At 40.4% G+C, this 20,838-nt stretch overlaps 1 protein-coding gene across 2 annotated transcripts in view; it reads right to left on the bottom strand.

Annotated features, from left to right (window-relative positions):
* The window catches only part of RGS6 (regulator of G protein signaling 6), a 577,949-nt gene that overhangs the window by 434,255 nt on the left and 122,856 nt on the right, over positions 1-20,838 (bottom strand). The window lies entirely within an intron of this gene.

Below are 20,838 nucleotides of genomic sequence, written 5' to 3'. Positions count from 1 at the left end.
TGTTTGGGCACATCGTTTTTAATGAAAAAATATACTCTTGAACATTTCACTGCTTTCAACACAGAAAAAGAGAAAAGCACTGTAGCCATCTTTCGCATATAGTGTTGTAATGAGGAGCTTAACCCTTTCATGCATGAATTGTGAAAGCCACAGTCAAGATTTTTTCTCTGTGTTTATTACTCTTTTGGGCATGAAAAGAAAAAAATAACCTCATTTTTTGAACATTCATTTTCCATGGAGTTTTGAGTTTTTAATTGAAGACTTTATGGTATTTGCTCCACTATCCTATACGCCTTTCTATCATGCTCTGCATTTGGCGCTCTACAAAACATAAAGAAATTAAAGAAGTAGTGAAGCCTCCTGGAAAAACTATTTCAAAAATGGTCCCTCTGCAGGCAACCACCTGCCTACCAGACCAATTCTGACATTTCTCACATGCATGTAAAAATCTGCATTTTTTTGCTAGAAAATTACTTAGAACCCCCAAACATATATATATTTTCAAATGGAGGCCCTAGAGAACAAAATAGTGTCACACATTATTTGCACAGAGTTTTCTTTAAAAATTACACTGAATACAAGGAATTTTAGTGAACACAAACACAATTTTTGGGTAAAATATAAAAGATGATGTTACTCCAAGTAAATAGATACCAAATTTGTCACACTTTAAAATTACGTACGTCCGTGGAACAGTGACAAACTACAGTACTACATTAATTACATCAATTAATCCATAAACTACAATTTAAAAGCCTTTACAGGTTACCAGTTTAGAGTCACACAGGAGGTCTGGTGCTGGAATTATTGTCCTTGCTCTGATGTTTGCAGTGATACCTCACATGTGTGGTGTGAACACTGTTTACATATGCATGCAAGACTTACGTGTGCCTTCGCCTTTGCACGTGAGCCCGGGGGGCAACAGGGGTACTTTTAAAATGTTATTAATTTATAATTGTTACACTGACCCTTTATTTTCTTTTAATCACTCTTATTGCTATTACAAGGGATGAACATCATCCCCTGTGATAGCATGGGCCATGACAGATCTTCTTTATGGGGAGACCTAGGATCTAGGGTCCCCTTGATGAAGCCACGTGACTGGTGGCATAACGCGTAGGGGACACCATGACGCTCGATGGTACCATACTGACGCCAGCTGGCAATTTTAGGTTTTTCACCATAAGAAAAGATCTGGAGGACACATTTTTTGAACAAAGCGGTTTTATATACAGATTATATGTGAGTGCATTACTTTTATTAACAAAATGGTTTTTAAAGGATAATACACTATGATTTGACACATTCCTTTATACTAACCACCGTGGAAGGAAAGATTATCATGTGAGTGGAGAAGGACCCCAAACACCAAGATATCATCTTATCCATACTCTGGCCCATTTAAAGGGACACAAGCGTTATATGATCTTACTTAACGGTTTGGTCAAATACTTGAAGTGAGAGCACAACTGGCGGGGAGCACGTCCATGCAAGTTTGTAGCACAAAATATTTTATTTCAGAAGCACGGGTTATTATATTTTAAAGTGAACTATACAAGTTTGAAGAAATCTTATATATGTACTTTCCTGATAATTATCTGGACACTGTTATTGGAAATTGACATTGGTTTATTATTTTTATTCATCTTTATTCATCTTTTCATATTTTATTTAATTGTTTATTTATGGTGGTATGCAATATAAGTAATAGCAATAAATAAATAATTTGCGCTAGTAAATGTGTATAAAAAGAAATCATCAAATCATAAGTCCAGAAAAAAATATATATATGCCAATACCACAAAAAAAATTAAAAAAACTTTTAAGTGCAAAAAACTTTTGTGCAAAAAAAGTGTCTAAATATGAAAAATTTTCACCAAAAAACCTTGATAATATAATGGCAGATCATCCATAAATATATCTTCAGAAACGGAAACTCTGCAACACATCGATCCTCATCGATCGAAATAACAGGATGAAAAACTTTGTAGTTAATCGAAAATCCACTTCTCCAATAGATAAAGGACCACCTTCAAACGTATCCATGGGGGGAAATGCCAAGCACTCGAGAGAAACAGAAAGACTTCATGGTGCAATATTATAAAAACCAATTCCTTTATTAGGTACTCATTGCACTTACTCAAGAGGTGTCCCAGCCGACACCAGCATCAACAGCATAACAGCAATCACATAAACGAGCCTGGCTACTCAGCACATGCGCAGTAGCTGGCAGCCAAAAACGTAATGACGTCACATCAATCAAGCTCCGCCCTACATCGATGACGAAACGCGTAGGGCGGAGCTTGATTGATGTGACGTCATTACGTTTTTGGCTGCCAGCTACTGCGCATGTGCTGAGTAGCCAGGCTCGTTTATGTGATTGCTGTTATGCTGTTGATGCTGGTGTCGGCTGGGACACCTCTTGAGTAAGTGCAATGAGTACCTAATAAAGGAATTGGTTTTTATAATATTGCACCATGAAGTCTTTCTGTTTCTCTCGAGTGCTTGGCATTTCCCCCCATGGATACGTTTGAAGGTGGTCCTTTATCTATTGGAGAAGTGGATTTTCGATTAACTACAAAGTTTTTCATCCTGTTATTTCGATCGATGAGGATCGATGTGTTGCAGAGTTTCCGTTTCTGAAGATATATTTATGGATGATCTGCCATTATATTATCAAGGTTTTTTGGTGAAAATTTTTCATATTTAGACACTTTTTTTGCACAAAAGTTTTTTGCACTTAAAAGTTTTTTTAATTTTTTTTGCGGTATTGGCATATATATTTTTTTTTCTGGACTTATGATTTGATGATTTCTTTTTATACACATTTACTAGCGCAAATTATTTATTTATTGGTACACTTTATATATGGTGATTTTTTGAAGCTGGTACACTATTAGTAAGTTATATAATTTTGACCATAGGCGCTATTATTAATTTTTCTTATAAGTAATAGCAACTAGATGTAAAATACGGGATGACTCACTAGAACAGGGCGATGTGCAACTATGCAATCAGAACCTATGCACATACAAGAAAACTGCTTTTAAATACCTGTCCACTGTAGAGACCGCTGTGCATAAAAGGGTTAAAGTACCAAGTACCAGTGCAGAGTCATTAGGCAATGCTATGCAGAAAACAAACTGCACTCTTCCAAGGAAGAAATATAATTTACAGAGAATATATTTCTCCTTTTGATAAAGCACATATGCATTGACTTGGAATGAAACTCAAATTTCCAGCTAACATAACCTCTGTCCTCAAGGTAACATAAATGTTTAAAAGTCACACTGTAAATCTGTTTATATTCGAATATTCCATTTTCTTGGATCATTGGGTTTTATATCTACCTGTAATGTATACATTTCATTGTGCTGAAAATATTGTGATTCCTTCATTATCTACTTCATCAGCAGCTTTAAACACACCCTGGGGGGAATTTATCAAAACTGGAGCAACCAGAATCTGGAGCAGTTGTTCACGACAACCAATCAGCTTCTTCAGCTTTGAAAATGAAAGAAAGACGCTGATTGGTTGCCATGCACAGCTGCTCCACATTCTGCCTGCTCTAGTTTTTATACATCCCCCCTCTTTCTTTCACCAAAACCTGCAGCCTAAAGCTGGCCAAAGACTAGCAGAATTCACTAACCATTAGCTTTTTTAAACCACAGTGACGAGAGAATTCACAGGAACACGGTCGTACATTTTTCTCAAATGAATACATTGTTAATACTGTTTTTTTGTTTGGTAAAAAACATTGATTCCACAATCAAATGTTAATAACAAACCGAATTTTGAAATTATTTCAAACAATAATGTCAAGCCATGGAATGTACTGAAAATTTTCATACAAATGTTCGCACAAACATTCACTGAAAAATGCACTACTGTGTGGCCAGCCTAAGCAAACTAAACAGCGCTGTCAATGACATGCAAATGTCTTTTTGCCAAATATCTCTCATCTCCTTCAATAACCCCTACCCATGGCTGCTAATGTATGCAAAGCACAGCCACACATGACTGTCATAGCCAGAACAAAGGCATCCTTGATTTGTTGTCTGTGATTGACGGTCTGGCTTAACTTTCTCTGTGCTGTGCAATAGTCAAGATGGTGGTTCCCAGTGGGGGAAGACGTGTATATGGGGGCAGGCTGGAGAAGAGTTTTTGTTCACTGATAATATGCCAGCGAGTTATTTGTAAGCTGAATGGTCCATCCTTGGCATTTGTCTCAGTAAACATCAGCAACTAAAAGAGTTGCTGTAAATTACAATGTGACTTAACTCTGGGCAGAAATACAAAAAGGACCAATCAATATTGTTATCTAATATAAATTAAATGCATTTTAAAGGCGGATAAGTACCTATATTTGTCTTTCCATGAGCTTCCTGCAATCCCTTGCACAGCGGGACAGTCAGAGAGGTGCAACCTGTTCACCAGGAGTGAACAGAGCCACCAATCCAACATATAGCATCCAATATGGCTGCTATGGGACCTAGGGAAGGAAGGGGCCCCATTACGCTGGATGTTGAGGCAGATTAACCGCTTGGCACCAGCGTCTCCCAGCCCTTTAAGGGGCTTGTGATGCCAGGAGGCGGGGTTGGGTTTAGGGTCATTTGACCGCTGTGATTGGCTGCCACAGTGGTCACATGTTCATAAAGGTCCCGATCGCAAGTAGTGATTGGCACCTTTCCATGAGGCAGCGGTAAAAGCACCGGGAGCGTGCAGGGTGCGCACTATTGGCACATGTTTGTTTACTTTTGATATGCATATATGCGGCCAATCTGCATCAAGGCCCAGCCACTGAGAGGCAGCATATGTTTGTACTGTTTTACAAAGAGCTTTATTGAATAGTAAGCAAAAAATAAACAGACATTCGGAGCATAAATTCAAGGACCAACAATTATGGATCATATTAAATGACGAGGAACTTATTCAAGGCATGCATCAATAAAGACATAAGCTGAAGAGTTAACATAGAAGCCTTGTAGGAATAGGTGAAGGAAGGGGTTATAAGGGAATGATTAACAAACCTTTGTGGGTCCATGATAATGTAAACTCCAGAGAGAGTTTTAGCTACATCAACAATATAGAAAACATGAGAGGCCCAAGAAGAGGCCTCTCCAAAAAATTATTCATGTTCATAACCTAGAGAAAGTATTGCGGATGTAGCGCAGAAAACAACAAGCACAATCTGTGAAATATATTTAAGGACAAATTGAACAGCAGGAAGGAAAAGACATACAATAGAGAGACACGGACATCACAAACAACAACGACAACACAAAAAAAAAAAAAAAAAAGAGGAAAGGGGGGGAAGTTGGGGCTCCAAGGGGATCACGGCAAAATCCAACCTCATATCGACAGGAGAGATTGGTCGAATCTCGAGGGTTGAGCTACATCCAACCAGGGGCGCCATATCTGCAAAAATTTTGTATGGGTATCTAACAATATGGCTGTAAATTTTTCATTAACCATGATGAAATTCATCCGGTTTTTGACAGCCTCAAAACTAAGGACAGGAGTCTTCCAAGCCCTTGCAATTGTCAATTTAGTTGCCATAAATAAGTGTGATGCCAGCTGCCGTTCAGAACGGAGAAGACCCTCCAATGGTTTAAATAAAAGTGCTTCATACGGATTACGCTTGATGTCTGTGTGAAGGATAGTGCGGAGAAGGGCGTACACCCTAATCCATAATCTACTTACTTTAGGGCAAGTCCACCATATGTGGGCCATGGTGCCCAATTGTTGGCAACCCCGAAAACAGACTGGGGAATATGTAGGGATAAAACTAGCTAGGCGAGCAGGCGTATAATACCATCGGTATAGAATTTTGTAGGCATTTTCAAGGATAATGACATTCCTAGAACATTTAGAGATTGCTTGGGTCATGTTCTGCCAGTCCTGTTGATCCAGGGTCCCCCCTAATTCAGACTGCCAACGCTGATGGTAAGAACGAACCGGAGGGGTTCTATAAGATATAATGGAAGAATAAATCAAAGAGATCAAACCCGGGGCATGAGGTCTATGTCTGCACTGGCTTTCAAAGGGGGACAAACGATAAGGTCCCGAATGTGTACGTATCAGTGTTTTTAGGAAATGATGAAGTTGAAGGTAACCAAAATGTTCTCGAAGGGGGATATTATAAGAAGAGCGCAGAGCGTCAAAGGTAATTATTCTAGTGGGAGATAGAAGTGAGTGAACAAAATAAAAACCATGCGCCTGCCACCATGCAAACTGTCTAGGATTATCCCTACCCAGAGGGAATAATGGATTATGTAATAGACGTAACAGCGGCAGGTGAGGAGAGATAAGGCCAGCGGAGTATTTGATAGAATCCCAAAGACGTAGCGATAACGTTAGCGTTGGACTAAGGGTAGATGGACGTTGAGAAGGAGGAAGCCATGGCAAGGAGGAGAGCGGTATTGGATGAGAGTCCATCATATCTACAACAGCCACAGAGGGAAGTGATGAGATGCATGAACATGAGCCAAGGGGGCAATATTAGCCTCCAAATAATAAGACTGGAGATTCGATACCGATAACCCGCCTGCACTCCGTCGCGCGAATAAGATATGTTTGCTAATTCTGGGTCGAGAGGAGCTCCAGATAGGTAAGGTAGTTTTGGGAGATAGGTCATACGGATTGCATTAATTCTGCCGAACCATGAAAGCGGGAAATGAGACCAAGAGGACAATAACTCAGTCAGCTCATGAAAAACAGTAGGAAAATTAGCCTGATACAGTCCATCATAGGTCGGGGTAAGCTTAATTCCTAAATACGGTAATGCCGAAAGCCATTGAAAGGGGAACGTTTGCTTCAGAGTAACCAAAAGTGATGGTGAGAGGGTAACTGACATAGCTCTTGATTTTGCTGGGTTGACATGTAAACCTGAAAGGGCTGCAAAGGAATCGAGGACTGCGAGCAAATTAGGCAGAGTAATCCCCGGGTTCGAGATTGACAATAATATGTCATCTGCAAACAAAGACAATTTATGTTGGGAGCCGGCCACATCAATCCCCTTAATATCAGGATGTAAACGGATGGCTTCGGCCAACGGTTCCAAGGCTAAGATAAAAAGTAAAGGGGAAAGCGGGCAGCCTTGTCTAGTGCCTCTGGCAACCGAGAACGTAGAAGACTCGAATCCGTAGTATCTAAGCTTCGCTTGAGGAGATGTGTATAGCGAAGAGATCCAGCGTAAAAAGGAAGGGCCAAAGCGATGAAGGACCGATAGAAGATACGGCCAGGATAAAGTGTCGAAGGCCTTATTGATGTCTAAAGATAAGAGCATCATATCAAGTTTACGAGTATGGGCCAAATGTTGCAATTGTAAAATACGTCTGATAGCATCTCCGGCCTGCCTGTGGGGAACAAATCCCACCTGGTCCTTTTTGATCAAACGAGAAAGAAAGGAATTCAATCGATTAGCCAAAATCTTGGTAAGAATATTCATGTCGATATTGATAAGAGAAATAGGCCTATAATTTGCCCAAGAAGAGTGATCTCGATCCGGTTTAGGGATCATAACCACATTAGCAGTTAAGGAGTCCGAGGAAAAATACGAACCTCCCTTCACCGCGTTAAACATAGCGGCAAGGTGGGGAGCGAGCACATCAGCTAATTTCTTATAGTAAAGTGCCGTATAGCCGTCAGGACCTGGACGTTTGCCCGTTTTCAGGTCTGCTATGCATTGCAAAACCTCAGATATTTGGATATTACGGTCCAGCATATGTTTGTACTGTTGGTGTGAACAGGTTAAACGATCTATGAATGAGAGAGAGTCTGATGAGTCAGAGAATTCTTTCCCCCATTCTGAGATTATGTTACAGGAAGGGAAAACGATGAAAAAACTTTTCTCAGTGGATAAGCGAGGGGAGGGGATGGGTCTACCTCTTGAACTTTTTCTATAGAAATCAGCACAGGGATCTGAAGCTATTAACCCTGAGTGCAGGATGTTCAAAGACAGGAAGAGGACAGGGCATCCCTGCAGTGAAGCTGCCTGCACAACGTGAGACTTCATTATAGGTAAGTTAGGTCAATAAAGCTGTAGGGCTAAAACCATTTTTAGCTATGTGTCAGCTATAAGCATTGCAGAAATTGCTGTTAACACTGAACTCTGTACCCCCTGTGACATTTCCAATTAAGAGCTGACAGCAGACATAAAGGAGACTTCAGAATCATGGCAGCTAGTCACAGATCCCCTTTGCACACTGTGCAGTAAGGAGAATGTGTTTAGCTATCTTAGTAGTATAGATTTATTGCCCTCCAAGCTTCTGGTCAAGCTGGCCGGCACTAAAATTAGCCCTGTATCCCTAATGCAGGCTTTCTCAGCCTACAATCCTAAAACATCTCCCCTGCTAAAAACTGACACCTGTTAGTAGTTCTGCAATAAAACCCCACAGTTTAACCCTTGTTTGCTGTTTTTGCATTTTTCTTTTTAAGTCTGAAGATTAGCTAAAACTCCCAGGCATTATATATTTTCTGACAGGAGAGGCCCTGGAGATTAAAATGGTGGTAGTTTTAACACAGAACTGTACACATAACAACTTGATAAAAAAAAAAACTCTTTAGCAAGGAACATACATTCCACATAATTATGCTACCACAATTAATCCGTGCTGAAAAATAGCCTCCAGCATTGTTCCTATTTCTTCTTGCTGGAGGCTGCCATTTTCCTGAAGCCCACAGCCCCTGAGCACCAGATCAACCTCTACACTTTCAGCACAGTGCTCAAAAATAGTGAGCAAGTGAACATGTGCAGAGAAGGGTGAGACAGTGTATTACTGGATTTTAAACAGTATAGGCACTTATTTGTAATGTTTTACATTGCTATATGTACAAAAGGGGCCAACATGAAGTGATCTTGCAAAACTTCATTTTTTGATTAAAGTTCCACTTTAACAGTCAAAAGTTAATTCCCTGCACAGATGCTCTCCTCTTTTTTGACAACATCTGTCCCCAGCACTGGTCCCTACTAATGTACAGTCTGTGGTGACAGCTCTCTTGTTATTGATTCTTGATTTAGTTGCACTTTATGTTACACTAACAGTAGGGAGATTACCAGGAGGCCCCAAGATCTATAATTATGCTCCCAGATGATCCATGTATTTTTGGTTAATACTAGGGATGCACCGATACTCATACTCATCAAAATGCTTCCAATACTGAAACCAATACTTTGCTGTGCGATTTGCCTCAATGCAAAATGTGCAGATGTAAACTGCACCACAAAGAATATCATGTGATTTGAACAGGAATGTAATTCCTGTCCAAATTGCATGTGGTTTCCCTACTGCTCCTGTGTGAACCCAGACTTGTCATAGCCTGAGTTCACAAAGGAGCGGTGCGGGAAACCCCCCTGCATGAATCCCATGCTGTCACAGCAGGGAAAGCTGGGGATTTGAAACGTATGACAGTATGGGCTAGACGGCTTTTGATTGGTCAGAACTGCCACGTGCTGACCAATCAGAAAACATCTAATCTGTACCATCATCCCTGCAAGGAAAGGAGAGAAAGCCACGGGGATTTCAAATCCCCAGACCTGTGAAGGTGCTGGGAAGTTTCCAGCACTGCTCCTTTGTGAAGACCTTTGTGACTATCCTCTTTGTCAACTGAGGATATTTACTATCTTTATCCACAGTGGTTGTTACATATTTTCATTTGATGTGATGCTCTAGATGTAAAAGTATATGCTGAGTAGTAGACAACTATGGGTAGCAATAATGGTACTGTACTATTCATAACTGACACTATGCTATATCAAATCAATTATTTTAATGTTCTTATCTGTTTTCATCTTTTTTTGATTAAATAAAATGAAAATTCTTTTATACATAATTTGTTGACTAATGAGCACCTTAACAATCCTAGTCAGCTGTATATCCTCCAGTGCATTCTTTTACTGTGCCAGTTCAACTGCCCAAAGCCACCTACAGCCTCCAAGGTTCCTATGCAACTTAGAACTTCCTAGAAATCTCTTTTTACATTGTCTACTGTACCCCAGAAGTCTTAATTCATTGTACTACATTACATTGAGCCTGTAAATGCCTAGATGTTACAGCATTTATAATAAAAAAGAAGGGCTATTAATATAATAATAATGTTTTTTTCAAAATAATGCAGCTTATATCTTATGTATTACATGTTTTCCTCAGCTCTTATCTATTTCTATTTATTTATTTTATTTCTACTTATTGCAGATTACAATTTCTTAGGTGTGATGGCTGCATACATTTTCTTTTCTATATTTTCTTTCTTCTATTTCCATCTGGTCATCCAGCCAGGAGGTTTGTTTTTATTTTCAAAAGAACAAGCTCTCCAACAGAATGCTTCAGTTACAGAGATTAAACAACCCACTTAACAATGACAATGATCAGCTTTTATTTATTTATGTAAAACCTTTATCCCAAAGGATAAAAAAAGTTTTTCTGTAATTGCTTCTAAAATATTAGCTTGGGTTTGGCTTAAATTTGCTAGTGTATTTAATTCTGCTATTACACCTAACCCCCCATACTGACAATGCTGCTGTCCAAAGGTGCCCCCTGTGCTCCCTCATCCTGAGTGTGTCACTGGTTAGATCACCAGGTGAAAACAGAGGGAGGAAAAAATGATGCAGCCACCCTACCTAATGACTGGTAAGCTCCAATATATAAAATTTTGGGTTTTGGGTTTAATACAGCTTTAAATCTTTCAGTCTGCAAAACAAAGGTCTTGTGCAAATTATAGAAATGACTCAGTAAGTGGTACAGAAAACTTGCACATCCATATTGCATATCTCAGTTTCAATCATTTAGTGATGAAAAACAAAGTCAAGCTAGAGAGATTTGACACTTAAACACTGAATGGGCTCAAATGAAGCACATAAAAAATGAATGCAAATGTGGATAATAGCAATTTGCCTGTTTTGAAAGATTTCACATATACAATGTAAAGGTTGATTGCTAGGCAACTGCTAAAAAAGCTGTCATGCTGGACATTGCAGAGAAGGTTCTAGACAAGGGCCTGTATATACTATACAACTGAGATGTTAACTAACAATAAGCCAACTAAAAGGAATTTTGACTTATCCGTAAACTCCATATAATGGAATACAGTACAGGACACAAGCAGGGTATTCATATACCAGGGGTTATAGGAGTATATCTTCAAATGATTGGACACAGGCAAAGCATTAGAGGACACACCCCCTAGGTGCCTCCCCTAAACCGCACCCCACTTTGTAAGCCCTCAGTATTGTAGTAAGCAATGGAAAGTAAACCAAGGGAAAAAAAGGTTGGTAGCCTGTGTCCTTTACTGCACTGTACACCAAGATATGGAATTTACAGATAAGTCTAAATTCCTCTTATCTTAATCATACAGTACAGGACACAGACAGGGCAGGGTGGACAAGGGTGAGAACCTTGCAGCTAAAAGCTGCATCAGCAGAAAATTGTGTATCCACTTGGTAAAACTTTGAAAAAGTAAGAACAAAAGACCAGGAAGCAGCCTTAAACAACTTAGCTATAGAGACTTGATGCCAAAGTGCCCAGGAAAATAGCACAGATCTGGTGGAAAGAGTGCATAAAAGCACAAGAGGAGATTTTTCTTCAGGATTGTAAGCTCTTGTGATTAGATTCCTTATCCATTCTGTGATGGTGGACTTTGAAGCAGGGTGTCCCTTGAGAGTTCTAGAGAAAAGGACAAACAGGGAATCCATCCGTCTGATTGGAGCAGTAGCCTTGAGTTATACTCTAATGGATCTGACTACATCCAGGCAATGTAGAGAGATTTCCTTTGGATGCTTAGGAGTAGGGGATAAGGATGAGAGGACAATGCCCTCATTGAGGTGGAAAGCTGAGACCACCTTTGGGAAAAGGGACCATCAGTTCACAAACACGTGTGGCAGATGTGATAGCGACCAAAAAAGGCTACTTTGCATGAGAGATCCTCTAGCTCATGGGTGTCAAACTGGCAACCCTCCAGCTGTTGCCAAGCTGCAAGTCCCATGAAGCATTGCAAGATTGAAAGTTACAAGCAAGACTCCCAAAGGCAGGGCATGATGGGACCTGTAGTTTCACAACAGCTAGAGGACCGCCAGTTTGACACCCGTGCTCTAGCTAGATGTCCCTGATAGATTCGAAGGATGGTTTCTACAGGGCAGAGAGAACAACGCTGAGATCCTAAAAGGGAGTGTCTGTGTTCAATCTCATCAGATGACGCACTTGCAGTCTTCTAATGAGTTAAGTTACAATATCTGCATCCCTTTAGAAGTAACTAACCCTTAGGAAGTATCTCACCAAAAAACAAAACTGCTATTGCAAAGGATGTCCAAAAGCCTTCCTTTGGGGAAGGCTTGGTGGACTTGCTGGGCCAAGCCATGCACTGAAAGGAAGGGCTATACTTGGGTTTTAAAGGCTGGTTAGAGTAGACTGGTGCTCTTTGTTTAGAGCAGCTAGAGGCTCCTGAAGAGGGTGGTTTAGTGAACTTCCGCTGTGGAAGTAAAACTTTCCCAAGTGTGACCTCTTTGATGAATTGGTCCAGGGCCTCACCAAATAGACGTCTTCATTGAAAAGGCATACGTGTAAGATGCATTTTGCATGTAGCTTCAGCTGTCTAAACTTTTATCCATCAGCTTCTGTGCATGTGAATGGAGATCAGGGCCATTCTGGAAATTTTTCCCATGACATGTTCTAGGGCATCTACAGAGCAGAGCAAAGCAATTGCTGTAACTACTGTGTAACAGCACAGTATACGAAAAACAGGGTCATGTTGTTTGTTCATTGTCCTAGTCCACTTAGCTGCAGTTTGACATACTGAATTGAGCACAAAGCCAATGGGCGTCTCAACATTAGTGAGCAATACTGTCTCAATATCTTCTTCAATCCCTTCTGTTTCTGCTTTCTGGCATACTGTATGAGGAGCCGAATCCAGCTGAGAAATGGTAGAAGAAGATGAGGTGTGGCATTTTAGGCTCCTAGACGGAGATAGCTATATTAAATGTGACATAGATGCAGAGAATTCTGCTTTAGTCAAATAGGCCACTTGTTGTGTGCTTGAAATAGAGCTGGAATCGGATACTGTGTATGAATACTCTGCTTGTGTCTTGTACTGTACGTTTATGATTTTTTACTAAAGTAAACTTTATTGAAACAATAAAAGAGTATGCAAAGGAATTAAGACAGCTGACCATCAAAATGTACAAAACCAGATTATAGACTGAATTCCAAACCTTATAAGAAATCAGATGAATGAGCACTTCAAAATGCAAAATATGGGGGTTGGTTTACTAACAGTATAGTGACTATTCACATAGCAAAGTGAATGTTTATTTCAAAAAATCCAATCCCATGTGTGGGTAATAAAAAAAATAAAAACAGGATTATTATTCACAAGTGAATACACAGTATGACTGAAGTATCCACAGGTCCACCTTCACTAGGCTCAGTGAGCATTCACTTTGCTATGTGAACATTTCTGTTCCCTGAGTAATTCATTGTGTACCAAATATGAAAGCTAATTTAAAAAAAAAAGATGGATTAGTGTGATTAAGGAAGACAAAACCCCACATGTGTTGCTGACTAAGCATTGTATCTAAAATAACCATAATCACATAACCACATATTTAAGAAAAGTATAAAATTTTCATTAGATCAGACCTTCTACAGAAAATGGAAGGCTGACTTTTTTGACACCCCAGTGCTGGGAGCTTGGAATCCCACAAGAATGCATTCCAGCTCATTGCAAGAGTGCTTTGTCATGAGATTGTAAGCTCCCAGCTCTGCCAGAAAACATGGCGGCATCACCTGTGCCTCCTGCAATCATAGGTGGCCTGGGCCAAGGTAGGTATGTTTATTTGTTTTTAGAGAATGTTTCCAAATGGGTTTTTTAAAGCAATCTGTGTTGAGTCAGGGACTTTCCTCCTTTTGCCATGTAAGGTCTGTTCTAACACAAGCTAATTTGCCAATGCCTCTCTATCTGGTGAAGTCTTTTTCATTGAGGGTCTAAACAGGGAAAATAAAACTCATCTGATGACACATCGGAGGATCAGGAAGGAATGTTTTTCCCAGCAGGAGCAAATTGGACCATGCTTTGCTGGGGTTTATTTGCCTTCCTCTGGTTCAACTGTGGGTATAGGATTATAACTTTTTTTTTTCTTCTATGGTTGAACTGGATGGACTTTTGTCTTTTTTCAGCCAGACTAACTATGTAACTATGATACAATGCAAATTGGTGCCTTTTTTAAAGTCACCATAATGTAGTATAAACGGTGATCCAATCATGTGCAAGCAAAAATGCTGTTTTCTACTTTCTTTGACTGGGTATTTTTAGCAAAGTAACGCTCTGGGGTAAATTCTTCTGCAAAGTGCAACTTCCCTTGCAAAGTGAACATGCTATTTGCCTTTAGTAAAACAACCCGATATATATTCAATGTTGCTTCAAAAGTTAATAACTTACAAGCAAATGCAGAATAAATGTTGTTTCTGTATTTCAACTTGTGCCAGGGCTAGCAAGAGAAACTGTACACAAATATCTGTACAGCTTTTGGAGCAAACACATGAATTTGTTCATATGTATGCATTTGAGCAGCACTGAGTTTGAGTACAAAATGGAACATTAAGAAACAAAGCCCATCCTTAGGCCTAGTTAACACTAGCTTTGAAAGCAGGCATTTGAGGGGCGTTTTTAACGCTCCTCAAACACCTATGGAAATTATACTATGGGCAGCACACAGTGCTGTTCACATGATCAAAACATGAAGCATTAGCGTTGCATCACTTCAAATTTGACACCTCATGTTGAGTCAGGAGGAGTTGAAACCTTTCAAGGCCTCCCATTCAAGTCTATGGTGATGCTCCTCAAACGCCCTGGCAGGTGCTTGTGGAGCGTTAATACCATTGGAGTTTATTTACAGGCGATTTACAAGTGTTAAAACCGCACCACAAATGCCTCAAAACTGCGCATAGGGCATTTGGGGAGCGTTTTTAACACTTGTAAAAAGCCCATACTAAAGCTCATTAATGTCTGTCTAAAGCCCATACTAAAGCTCATTAATGCCTGTCTAAAGCCCATAATAACACTATAGGAGCATTTTTGAAGAGTTAGAAATTTAGTCAAGTGTGAACAAGCCCCAAGTCAGACTACAAATTGCTGAAAGCCAATGTCTACACGGTTGCTTTGGGTGATTTCACATTACTGCAGGGCTGACTCTACAGTACTTTAGTAGGTATTTCTCAGACTGGGACAAGTCCGTATTGCTCTACAGCTGCTGTGGGTTCTGTCAATTATATCATTTTACCCTGCTAAATCCATCATGCTTTTTCATGGATAATGCAGCAGAAGTGGGTTACGGGGACAGGGCTAATTTGCATACAAAACATCACTATAATTCATTGTTGCTTTCTCCTTACTATAAAATACAGTTGTATGCTGTAGCCAGTGAAACGGTAATTACTGCAAGTACATATTTGCAGAACTAGGGACTGCTGTGAGAGGGGACTGTGCAAACTATTGTCCTGTGTCCACTACCTAGCAATTGTAGGCTAGAAACCTTAAGGGTAAAGCAATAGATATGCCTACTAACCTCATTTATTCTTACCTCCACCTTCTTTGCTATAGACGTTGCACAGGTTTTCTTAAATACCAATAAGCAGTTCAATCAGCACCAGAGTTTATCTAAACTGCCCAGTGTACTCCACAGTCTAACAGACTTGGGCTCTGCCTGAGAATGCTTGTAACATGAAATAGGGGCATTGCTCATCTCTTCTAGTATTCTTAACCTCTTGGCGCCGGCACCTCTCAGCTCTTTAAGAGTTTCAGAAGCCGGAGGCGGGTGGGGTTTTAGGGTCATGTGACCGTAGTGATTCGCCGTCACTGCAGTCACGTGATCGAAAAAGGTCCCAATTGCAAGGGGAAATCAGGACCTTTCCGTGAGTCATGGACATATGTCATGGACAGGGTGCGGGCTCCCAGCACATATGTATTTTCTAATGGCACGCAAATATACGGCAGCTCATCATCAATGCCCAGACACCGAGAGGCCGCATATTCAAGGAGTTAAGCCAGCATTGTCCACCTTTCTGAGACTGACAAGTCAGGGGTGGATCTGTGAAAATATACAGATTCCCCACTGCTGAGGAGCAGCTGAGGAGCAGCACACTGGAGTGAGAGGGCAGTGAATGCAATTATACTAGTAGAAAAATATACAGAAATGTTGGCATTTATTTAAAAAATATGACTGATCATGCCGAATACCTGTCTTTTATTTAAGGGTAGGGATCATATGAAGCCATTTATTATCACATAGTTGTTTGGCTGCTTTTTAAATCAAAATCTGATACGATACAATATGACAATATTTGAACAAAAATTATCTGCATGGCCAAGTTGCCAGAAAGAAGCCTTTACTGCACCAATGCCACCAAAAAGCCCAGAGAAGCATGTCAAGGTGTTGTCGGGCATATTGTAACTGGGCTTCTTTCTGGCAACTTGACCATGCAGATAATTTTTGTTCAAGTATTGTCGTATTGTGCTCCTTGAAACAACCACACCGTCTTTTTCCAGAGCAGCCAGTATTTCTCCTGAGGTTACCCGTGCATTTTTCTTTGCATCTCAAACAATTCTTCTGGCAGTTGTGGCTGCAATCTTTCTTTGTCTACCTGACCTTGGCTTGGTATCAAGAGATCCCCGAATCTTCCTCTTCTTAATAAGTGATTGAACAGTACTGACTGGCATATTCAAGGCTTTGGATATCTTTTTATATCATTTTCCATCTTTATAAAGTTCTATTACCTTGTTACGCAGGTCTTTTGATGTTTCTTTTTTGCTCCCCATGGCTCAGTATCTAGCCTGCTCAGTGCATCGCATCTTCATGAGAGCTAACAAACTCATTGACTATTTATACACAGAACCTAACTGCAATTTGAAGAGACATAGATGTGGAAAATCAATCTTTACCTTTTGCCATTTTAACTTTTGTGTGTGTCACCTTGTGTGTCTGTACCAAGGCCAAACATTCCAGGGTAGGTAAACTTTTGATCATGGCCATTTGGGTCATTTCTGTTATCATTATGATTTAACAAGGAGCCGAACACCTATGTGATAATAAATGGCCTCATGTGATCTCTATCCTTAAATAAAAGAGGGTATGCAAACGTTTGAGCACAACTGTATATTTAGACATTTGCAAGCAAAATACAGTAAAAAATGTGGTGACACAGGACTTGGCTGTTGTAGATATAATGTAAATAATATGAAATAAAAGTATTGCCTTAAAAACATAAATACAATTACAGCATGCAACAGTGATAGAAACTAGTTGATAAATCATACTGTGGATTCCTTTTGCTGGAACTAGACCTTTCCTTTGCAATTAAACAGATGCATATTTTTAAATAAAAGTTACTGAGAAATTTTGTATAAATATTCATAAGATGGTCAAATGAAATGCAGTCACTGGAACCATCTCTAAAACAAGAAGACATCTTAAAATATCCCGTATGAGTGTCAACCATTTTATGCAAATCTCGGAGTTATACGTAAAGTCGAAGTTTAGCTCCATTTTTTGGGGTTTACAGCACATAACTGTATCGAAGTGTGTCCCATCTCCAGCTGGCTGCTGCATAGCATATAAATCTCCCCACAGCAGCTGCCAGTGTAAAATAGTTGCACTGCTTGCCCACCTCCTCCAGTCATAGAACTTGCACTGTTCTTTCTAGAACTAAGGGGATAGTTTACTGAAGCCAAATAGACTGTGCACTTTGCAAGTGCAGTTGCTCCAGAGCTTACTAAATAAGGTAAAGCTTTACTTTGCAAAGAATACCCAATCACATGCAAGGAAAGTAAAAAAAAAAAAAAAACTGCATTTTTGGTTGCACATGATTGGATGATGGATGTCAGCAGAGCATCTTCTCATTTACTAAGCTCTGGAGCAACTGCTCTTGCAGAGTGCAACTGCACCCTGAAAAGTGCACAGTCTCTTTGCCTTTAGTAAATCAACCCCTAAGTGTTCTGTAAGTGGAGGATGGGCAAATGAATGATACAACTTGCCTCTTCCAATCACAGAACGCATTTATGTTTCTATGGTATAATAATAGATCCTTCTGTGGTCTTTAACCGCCTTCTGTCCGCCATATAAGGAAATGACGGGCGCAAGGCGGTTCTTTCTTTCTGGGAGGGTGTCATATGATGTCCTCCCACTCTAACTGCATGTGCGTGCCCCTCAGCGCGGCGATCGGTGGTGCGCTGTGTCCCTGGGACACAGCGGATTACCAATCAACGGAAAGAGCTGATGACTTCAGAGTCAGCTGTGTCTGAAGAGATCAGCTGTGTCCAATCACAGCTGATCTCATGTAAATAAGGAAATGCTGGTTATCGGCATTCCTCTCCTCACGAGCTGTCACGCTGACAGCTCATGAGGAGAGGAGAGCCAGTAATCGGCATTACTCAGAGGGGACATGTACAGGGATCATCAGGTCACTGATGATCAGTGTGCCCTGATGATCAATGTAGCCTCATCAGTGCCACCTGTCAGTGTCCATCAATGCCACCTGTCAGTGCCCATCAATGGCACCTGCCAGTGCCACATCAATGCTGCATATCAGTGCCTACCAGTGCACATCAATGCCATATATCAGTGCCCATCTAAGCTGCCTTTCAGTGCCACCTATCAGTGCCAGTCAGTGCCACATATCAGTGCCAGTCAGTGCTGCCTATCAGTGCTGCCAATCAGTCACCTATCAGTACCAGTCAGTGCCAGTCAGTGCTGCCTAACAGTGCCAGTCAGTGTTGCCTATCAGTTCCAGTCAGTGCTGGCTATCAGTGCCACCTATCAGTGCCATATATGAGTGCTGCCTTTCAGTGCCCATCAGTGATGTCTGTCAATGCCTATCAGTGCCACCTACCAGTGCCTCCTGATCAGTGCCCATCAGTGCTGCCCATCAGTGCCCATCACTGCAGCCTCAATAGTGCACATCAGTGAAGGAGAAAAATCACTTATTTACAAAATTTTATAACAGAAACTAAGAAAAAAATTTTTTTTTTCAAAATTTTCAGGTGTTTTTGGTTTATTTAGCAAAAAAAAAAAACTCAGAGGTGATTAAATACCACCAAAAGAAAGCTCTGTCTCAAAAAAGTGATAAAAATTTCATATGAGTACATTGTTGCATGACCGCGTAATTGTCATTCAAAGTGCGACAGAAATGAAAGCTGAAAAGTGGCCTGGGCAGGAAGGGGGTATAAGTGCCCTGTAGGCAAGTGGTTAACAGACCAAAAGAAAGCAATATTATAGAGGATCATTACATATGTTTTACATACACTTTACATATAGTAATCGGTGAAGAGTTAAATGCAATGTAAGCAACAATATACTTAGAACATTACTTCTGTGGTGACTTATTTAATTAAAATTGCATTAAAATACGGAAAATGCTGGAGAGAGGAAAGTAAATATTATGCCAGGAATTTTGGATGATTACAGAACAAGGATATATAAAATGGGACAGCTTGGTGCCAAAGAGGACATTGACTGGTAATGAACTGTCTATTTTACAGCCTCCACAGCATTGGTCCTTACATTAAATAAAACTGATATTCATACACAACAAAGTAATGTATTGTAGGCATGGGCAAGATAATGGCCTAGTTAAACCAAAATAATCCTGATTATTCCCAATTATATTTGAATTAAAGTATATTAAAGGAAAAACACATAATAATGTACACCGCGTACAAAGATTGTTGTACAACTGGTTATGCAGTAAGAATAAAAAATAGGTAACATGGATGTGTTTGAACCAGCAAAGGCAGCTTTTTGAGTGTAGTGTACCAAAAAATGTTTGTAAGAAATTGGGAGTGCTAGATATATAAAACAAAAGGTCTACTGAAAAGGAATATTTAGTGAGTAAACTAAGTAAACACAAAGCAAAAGCCCCATCACCTGTATTGCGTGATTACCATGATGATCATTGAAGGAAGGACAGTGTATCCTTATCCCAGCCATAGCATAGATGGTTCGGATCTCAGCTGGTTCAGTAGCAGGGATTCGAACCATGTATGGGAAGGCTGATTGCACCCAAGTCAATTGTTGTATGACTTGGGTGCAACCAGCGTGTCGGATTTTATATGTAATTATTGCTAGTGCCTATTAGATGGTAGGTCGTACTGGTCGATGAGAAGGTGTCAGCACCAGGGGGCTTAAGGGCCTAGCAGTGCTAGTCTCGAACTCCCTCCAGCCAAAATTTGTGTATCTAAGAGTATGTAGTTTGCAATGGTACCTGGTACTCTTCACCCCATGGAACCGTCCGGGGGGCCACACTGTTCCTACGGGCCCCGTGAAAAGTTGACTTGGAAATTTTGGGCTAAAGACCCCCAAACCTGGCGCATAAGTCGGGATAGATCTCACTTATAAGTACCCTAAGTTTTGGCCCCGACACCTCTGGGTGCAGGACCAAGCCCACTCTGCTCTATGGGCAGTCAGATATCTGTCCACTGTCCATTTTTATCCAACAGCTCTCCAATCCACCTAGAGGGAGGAGGACGGATCCCCTTTTGTTTTTTTAGTGAACCGGGTCAGAGGAATGCGCATGTAAACAGACACACGTCCATTTACATCCGCCGCACCATAGAGGTGAATGGAAAATCTGATTGGGTCTGCCTGAAAAACTGACAGGCAGACCCAGTTGGACAGATTGTGCAAAAGGGGCCTTAGGTCTCATTTACACTTGTGTTTGGGGGTATAGTAAAAATGAGAAGCTCAGCTGCGCATTTTTTTACTGTCCCAACTGCTTACCTTTACACTGCAAATCACCGGAGTGGAAAAATATATACTATGACCCTGATGATTTTTATGCAGCTAAAATTATTACC

Source organism: Staurois parvus, unplaced genomic scaffold (assembly GCF_062004578.1).
Source record: "Staurois parvus isolate SC_StPar_1 unplaced genomic scaffold, SC_StPar_1.0 ptg000414l, whole genome shotgun sequence".
NCBI classification, from domain to species: domain Eukaryota; kingdom Metazoa; phylum Chordata; class Amphibia; order Anura; family Ranidae; genus Staurois; species Staurois parvus.
The sequence above is the reverse complement of the archived record's forward strand: the minus strand, read 5'-3'. Positions and strand labels throughout refer to the sequence as shown.